Consider the following 8697-nt stretch of genomic DNA (forward strand, 5'->3'; position numbering starts at 1 on the left):
TTTTGTAAAGTTTGAGTAAAGTTGTTTGAGTAAAGTTTACGGCATGGAATGCTCCATGCCGTAAACTTTATAGTTAATTGGATGCTGCCTGTTATTTTACCATAATTTCAGACTGAAAATTTGAACAGTGTTCCACTATTACACACAATAAAAAATCGTCGATCTAAGATTTAAAAAATAATTTTATCTTTCAAAAATACGTCAAAATGTCTATATGTTTTCTAAAAATTTTGTGTGTTGAAAAGAAATATGAAACTGTTTCATAATAAATATTAAAAATTTCATAGCTGCATTTCAGGCAGTATAAATGTATTAGAGTGGTTTAAATCTTCTTGGAGAAAGGTATGAAATTAAATGTCCCACGAGTTAATTGTGAGCTAGAATTTTTTTAGAATACATAATCGGTTTTTATTCATATTTATTTATAAGTAAATTTTGTGTAAAATATTAAAATAAAAATTTTATGATCTACAACTTTCCAGAAGACAAAAAAAGGAGAAAATAATTATATTTTTATCGCACCAGATCGAAAAAAAAATGCACTTTCAAAAGATGTGAACTGATACTTTTTACCGTAAAATCCATTTTCACCGGAGTTTCTCACAATTTATACCGAACGTAAAAATTATTAATTCAATGATTTTAATACCGTATTTTTTATTTTATTGATCAAAATTATTGTTCGTTTTTACCAAGAATGTCATTACCATACGACACAATAATTTTATCCGAATTTTTTTCCGTGGTCTAAAAATATATTTCAAAGCAAAATTTAAAAAAGAAAAGAAAATGCTTAGTAAATGGAAATAATAAAAATAATTAATTTTTCAAAGTTTTTTAACTTGTTTCTTTCACAGTTTTTCATGGTTTTTTCTAATTTTATTGTTTTTAATAGATCATGTTCCTTTAATATTGTATTATGTTTATGTTTTTACTACTTTTTTATTCAATCAATTTAGAGAGTTCGTAAACATGTCATCACCAGCTGTGGTTATAAAACATTCGTTTATTCCATCAAGTCTTTTATTAAGACGATATTTTCGGTAAGAAAAAGAAGTTGATATTTAAGTGACATTTGAAAAAAAAGATGCTAAGTGACATTTTGGAATCAATCATTTTACAAAGTTAACAAACATTTTATGATGAACTAAGATTACAAAACCATAAAATATATTTCCATGTCTTTTATTAAAGCAAATTTTAGTCCTAAAAATGTTTGTTGCATCTGAGTGTAACGTTTGAGTAAAGAATGGGATAAGAGACGTTTAAAAACAAATAATTTGCAAAATTTACTATCAACTGTGATTACAAAACTGTAACTTTTTAGCCTAGTTTTTTGATATTAGGAACTAGAATGAAAACATTCAATCTACTTTATATGATTTTAGAATAATCTACCTTATTTGGTTTTAATCATGGAATCATATGGAAAAAAAATTAAACAATAATCTACTTTTGGCCAAATGGGATAAAAATTCATTTATTAGCTGAAGTATAAAAAATTTAAATAAAATTTATTCACCGCAACAGAAAATTCCTTTTTTATAGATTTATAGTTTTACAACAATATATCAGTAATAATACACTGTATAATATTTTCTTGAAATCCAAAGTTTAGTTAAGATAAATTAAAATTTAAAAAAATTTCTTCTAATACTGGTAGAAAATTTAAAAACGATTACTAAAGCGCATCTGTAATCGTTTGATAAAAAATTATTTTATTTTTTTCACCTTGGAATAAAATATAACATATTATCAAGACAGTTTTTGCAGTATTAACTATTTTATAAAAATGACTTGTACTTAATGCAAAATTTCGAAGCATATTTTTACAGTCACATAAACGAAAATTATTCAAAATCTTTTTAAGCCAATCTTTGCTCTTCAATGTCAGACTGGAAAAATAGACGTCATATTTATAGTGAAGATAGCTGTTATAAGCCATTTATAATTTAATATGATTAATATTTCGAAACCGAAGCTTAAAATCTATCTGTGTACAAAATTTAAGCTCAATTGGCGAGTAACACTTTTTGGATACCTTCCTTTGTAATAAATTTTCTTATTTGTTCTAAAATTATTTTATGTTGGATAATAAGACATACAAAAACTTAATTTCTACTCTTTTTTCATAATTTTAAAATTATAAAGCGAGACCATTTTTATTTCAGCAAATAAAATTAAAATCCATCTTTCAAATCTTTTTTTTTTCAAGCAAATTTGTCTAAAATTAGACACAATATGATTGTTTGAATAAAAAAGAGCATAAAGAGCTAAAAAAAATTAAATGAATGGAAAATATTGAAACAACAAACAATGCGCTTGGAAAGATGCTTAAAAACATAGTTTATAAACTCGTTTCTATAAACTCTTTTCTAACTTCATTATCTTAGTTTTTTCATCATAATTTGCTGTTTTTTAGAATAAATAATGAATAACCAAAAAAATTATAACACACTTGATAAAATGTCTAAAAACAAAATTTATAAACTTGTTAAAAACTTTGCAACATATCTTACAATAGTTCAATATTTTTAGATAAAAATAATGATTAATAAAAAAAAAATACTACAATGCTTTTAATAAAATGCTTAAAAACGCAGTTTATAAGCTTGTTTAAACTATGCAACACTATATCTTACATTGATTAGTGTTTGTTAAAATTTTATAAAAACATTTCGAATTTTTTTTTTTTAAATTAACATCCCAGTTCTTGATGTTAGGTCCTGTCTGCTTTTTAATAATTTAACATTTCCATTAAGACGTCAAATTTAAGCAATGATATTTAAAAATATATATGACAGAAACAGCTGTCTCAATTAATTAGTAAAATGCACAATATGTAATAATTTTGCTTATTATATAAAATATTACTTATTGAATAAAACATTACATATTGAATAATTTTGGTGTATAGTTTAGTGAGAAGTAAACTAAAGTTTTTTACGATGCATGTAGTCGCAATTTTTGTTCACTTTTTCACTGTTAAAATTTTATTTATTTATTTATTTAATTATTTATTTATTCCCTTTTTGCTTGTTTCTTTACTGACAACACATATTTTCATGCGCTTTTAAATCAATTAATGACTTTATAGGAAAAATTTTCCATTTAAATAACAAGCACATTTTGTAGTAATACATTAATACTATATCTTTCAAACCATCTTTATATTGTCAATTTCATGTACTTTTTCACACCAAAACAACAGTTGTTTACTAAAAAAAGTGCATGTACTTTACAATAACACCGAAAATAGCGGCAACTATACACCAAAATGTTTTACATTGTATGAAAATAGAATTTCATATATTACTAATCATTTTTACTTCATTAAGCATGGAAATTTTTGGTTAAAAACTTGGTTTATAAACCCATATTCAATTACGCAACATTGTCTTATTTAAAGTTCAATGTTTATAAAAATTTAATATAAGAATTTCAAAATTGCCTTTGTCATATTTCGACTCTTCCTTTTACAGGTTTAAATTTCACTTTAAGCATTGCAAAATACTTTATAACTGTTGATTTCGTCAATCTTAATTTTAATTGTCTAATCTTAATTGTCTAATTTAAAGTTCAATGTTTATAGAAATTTAATATAAACATTTCAAAATTCTCTTTGTTATATTTCGACTCTTCGTTTTACAGGTTTCAATTTCCCTTTAAGCATTGCAAAATACTTCATAACAGTTGATTTCGTCAATCTTAATTTTAATTGTCTAATCTTAATTGTCTAATTTAAAGTTCAATGTTTATAGAAATTTAATATAAACATTTCAAAATTCTCTTTGTTGTATTTCGACTCTTCCTTTTACAGGTTTAAATTTCCCTTTAAGCATTGCGAAATACTTTATAACAGTTGATTTCGTCAATCTTAATTTTAAATGTGATGATCTAAATTCTTTTCCTATTATCGAGAAGATAGGAATATAAATGCTTACTTGTTTCCCTTAATATTGTCTGCCCTATTGTACCAAGTACATCCGTAGGACTTTTCGACTTGGTGCAAACAGGAGCTTTCCTGTTATGTCCCGATACAGCTTTTGTTTGAGTATAAAGAAGCAATACTGTTCCGATAGACAAGACCGCAACCTGTAAACGAGCATCGGAAGCATGTGACTCTAGGTCCACCAATGGCCGACTCCGCATCCCGTAACCATGACAACCATGTTCTTACTGCGGAATAAGTAGAAGTGAAAGGGATGCCCGGGAGCAGATGATTCCTTGATACGGGAAATGTTAGTTACCAGTGTTCTCTATCTCTTACTGATGGGATCATTTTCCTGACTGGCAATTTTGATATATCTAAAGGAGAATTGGACCATTAGAAATGCATATTTCAGAGAAAATAGATACGCTGTAAACAGAACAGGATAGTTATTTCTCTTATGAATTTCTTATCATGTAGGAGTATTTATAAGAGAGGGATAAAAGTTTGGATATTTTCTTGAAGCATATATGTTTAAAAGTTTTTTCTGACATAAAAATAATAAAGTCCATGCAAAAAATAACATATTTTTATCTGCAGAAAGTCTTCATATTGACTATTCTAATTATCATCAAACCACGAAGTTCAGATCTCTTAAAACTAGTTGTTAAATATTATGAATTACACCACTAATCTCTGATATTTCTTGCTATCAATTTGAAAAACAATCTCAACAAAAATGCAAAGAAAATATTAAGATTAAATTTAGTAACAGTTTAACATTGTAAAACTAAAATGCAAGCTCATGAATTAATCAAATTCACGAATACGGATTGAAATTCATTTTTTGCAGGAAATAAATTCAAATGACTAGAGTTAAGCAAAATATCATATAAAGCAGCAAAGAAAGTATAATTGTACTGAAATTCTGTAATTAAATAGACTTATCTGTAACTTTTGTTAAATATTTCTGTATGGAAATTGCATTGGTAATTAATTTCACTTAAAAAAGAAGAAAAGATTATAAACATAAGAGAATTTAATTATTAATAAGAAATCTTGCTTTGAATTGATTCGCATGTTTATAAACAAGTATGTATAAGTACGTTGATTACTAAGCATGAAAATGAAATAGAGGGAAAATCTTTTCAATAGATTTGACCACGTTAGATAAAAGATAGTATACAAAATCCACATGAAATATGCTTTTTATTTATATTTTCAAGCATTTGATTTTAAAACAATCACCCAAAAGATCACCAAAAAAAATTTCACCCATTGAACAACAACGTTTACCTTCTTATCAAGCACATTAATAAACTAAATCAATTTGCAATCAAAAATATTAAAACTATTAGAGACGTTTTATAAAGGTGACATTATAAAGCTGGAAATATCACATACTTTTAGCCTTATATTATATTTTAGACCTCTTCACATTTAAAGGTAAATCTAATTCACTTCTGGTCGATTAATAATTTACTTCATTACAAATTTTTATTAAAATATGCTTCTAAAAAATTAATATTTGATTCATTTGACGTATTTAAATTGATAATGAATTCTCTATTTATAATATTAATTTATAAACATTCTGAGCCTTAGGGTTTTGAACTCAATGAAAGATTATAAGTTCAAATATCTTTCAATGATGTTTTTTATAGAGTTCAACATACAACATATATTTTGAATTTAAAAGATATCGAAACATAATTCGAACTTACTTACATTTTTCTTAAAGTTTATAAAAATTTGTAAATCGCTAAATATAATCACTAGAAAAATGCAATATTGAAACTCTCAATTACTCCAATCCACGTTTAAAGAAAGTAAAATTTATCCTATTATAGTCAGAACGTAAATCTCATCGAATGAAATTCAGATCATAAAATGTAACAAAGACTATACAACCAATAGCATTAGGCAAATGCTGTACATGACATGACTTTAACAAATGATGTTCTGAACATAATATTAATCAAATGATATTTAGAGCACAGAACTTGTCACATAATATTTATAACAGTTCTGTTCTTGATTTAGAAAATACTTATGAGTAAAAAACAATACAGGAATTTGAAAGTAAGATTTAGAAATAAAGTGTTTCGATAGGAACAAATAAACAATTAAAAAAAAACAATTACAGCAAAGTTGTTGTTGTTACTTTGTAATTATTTCTGTAGTGGTTTTTTACGAGGCTGACATTTTACCTTTGACTACGAGATTGAAGATAAACTCTGCTGGATATTTTAATAAATTGACGAGCCTTGTTGGTTCTAATAGAACTTCTAACTATAAATTAAAATTGAACAAGCAACTACCGTTTAAAGAGAGACACCACCAATTGATGATATGAAGAAACGTGGTTTTATGAATTCTAAAATAATATTTTTGTTGAATATAGAGAATGTTGCTACTAACATTTATGAAAAGTAGCGTGGAAGGATTAAGAATTGCATAGCAACTCATGACCGGAAATATCATTTCACGCCGTTAACAGCGCTTCTCTATTATGAACATATTAGTCTTTTATCCGATTGTATGCTTTCTAATTATTGTCAAAAATTTCGTTCAAAAAGGCTCAGAAATAGCTGTTTTATCGTAATTAGTTATTTGGCGGCTACCTCGCCAAGCTCAGTAATTCATTAAATTATGATAATACAGCTGTTTCTTGAGTTTATTTGAATGTAATCTTTTGCTGTAATTATTAGAAAGCAAACAATTAACATGAAATTACGATAACTTAGATAAATAAAAGTACCAAAGGCACATGAACAATAATTTATTTTGTAACCGACGTTGAACTACAGATCCAATTCTAGGTTTATGACTATCGATGTTCAGCTCTGTAGCCTTGTAATTTTTAACCTAACTTAGAAAATAAGGGAACTCAAGCACTGGGACAAATTAACCTTCGTGGTAGACTTTTTTATTGGAATGAAATCGCGTTTGTGTTCCATTGAGAGGAAAACCGCAAATACCTTCCACTATACCGTCTATCACTATACCATACCACCTCCCACTATACTATACCGTTCACTATACTCATATACCGTCTACCAGTGAGGTTATTCTACATCAGCACTATGGTCGGAGAAGCTGGACGCGAAATTCATATTACGCAGTCACCGCTGGAATTCGAACCTATTTCACGCATTGCAATACGAATGTTCTATCCTCTAAGCCACCGCGACTCTCAATAGCAATGTGTTCATAATAAAAAAAGCACCACTAACGGGTAGATTACATTTTCGGTCATGGCTCAATAAAAGAAAACAATACCCTCTCTATTATGCAATTTTTAATTATATTATTTACTTCTCCTAGAAGTTTGTCGCTACATTTATGGGACACTCTGTATATCGAAATTGCAATATTTTAAACATTTTATAAATATACATATATTTATTTGCAATTAAAGTAGTTAAAGTTGCGTAACTAAAAGGCTATTTAAAATATAAAAAAAACAGATGCAATGGATACAATTTCTTTATAGCTGCAAAAATCAAAAACACTTTTTAAAATGTATATTTTTATGTCTTATAACGTTAAATTTTAAAAAGGACTTGCAATTTGTGTACAAGAATATAACTCATTTTTATCGTAATATCAAACTCAACCATACATTTTAAGCATATTCGAAGTGGCCCATTCAATCTTATTTGTAGTGGAATTTTCATAATTGAAAATAAAATGAGATGAAATTAGCATTATGTGAAAACAATGTAATTAAAAGTTAAGTTTCTTTTTTTCAATATTTGTAGAAGGAAAAAGTCCTTGCTCAAGTATAAGAAGAAAAAAGATGTTTAATAAGTAGGAAAAAAATGCTTAATAAGATGTATCTCAAAGGTCAGCAGAACGTCGACGGCTTTATTTGCCCGCATTTGCGAAAGCTGTTTAACTTCCTGTTGTTTCCTGGCACTTCCATATTTGTCTTGGGGACGATTCATTGAACGGAACTGATCAGACTTCCTGTCAACCGAAAAGAAAATTGCCGAAGTTTGGGATCACTTGAAGGCTCTTTTCAAATCGCTTATGGAAAAACTTTCCACACACTTCAGATTAAAGAAGAAAAAGTTTTTCCATTTGATGAGTAGTTGTACGTCAACTTTTTATTTTGTTATTAACTTTTCGTCAACTCTTTGCAATGAAATGTATTAAAAAGAAAATTAATATTATATGTGAGAAACCTGTTTCCTTCTTTGAGAATAAATAGGTCATAATAAATCTTGTTCAACAAACTGGGGGAAAAACAGTTATTTTTCGATTGCAACCTCAAGTCGTTTGTTCAATACTCTAATTAGCTAGCTAATGTTTAAAATCACAATGGCAGCATATCATGACAGCCTATCAAAATTAAGTAGTGAACCTTGACAAATGGTATCAAAATATTAAATCAAAGTTTTCTACGATGATTGAAAAATACTATGATAATTAAAAAGGACTGAACTATAGCAAATAGTGCAGTGAGAGAAAAGGTATGGTCAAAACTACCAGAATATGGTTAAATTTACCAAATTTCTGGCTTTATGAGATTACCAAAATGCTTAGTAATTTTAACCAAATCACATTGAAAATGATTTTGGTTAAATCAACTATAAAATATAGAATTAAAATACCTGATAAAAAATTGAGTAAATCTGGCAACATTTGAAAATTTTATCGTTATTTCTTACAGCATAGCAAGAAAACCATTTATTTCTATTTTTACGTATTTACTTTTCAGTTTTGCATTTCTTATATTTCTAATATTTGGTAATAAGAAC

The 8697-nt window shown here is 26.9% G+C and overlaps 1 protein-coding gene across 1 annotated transcript in view; it reads right to left on the reverse strand.

Moving 5' to 3' along the window:
• LOC107452552 (uncharacterized) overlaps positions 1–4308 on the reverse strand; it is a 60099-nt gene extending 55791 nt beyond the window's left edge. The window contains exon 1 of the mRNA XM_071177476.2: positions 3945–4308. The gene's annotated coding sequence lies outside the window, so the exon portion shown is untranslated. The remainder of the gene's footprint in view (positions 1–3944) is intronic.
• Between the last annotated feature and the right edge of the window lie 4389 nt (positions 4309–8697).

The sequence above is a fragment of the Parasteatoda tepidariorum genome, chromosome 2, assembly GCF_982258835.1.
Source record: "Parasteatoda tepidariorum strain Cologne lab strain chromosome 2, Ptep-v5.0, whole genome shotgun sequence".
In the NCBI taxonomy this organism is placed as follows: domain Eukaryota; kingdom Metazoa; phylum Arthropoda; class Arachnida; order Araneae; family Theridiidae; genus Parasteatoda; species Parasteatoda tepidariorum.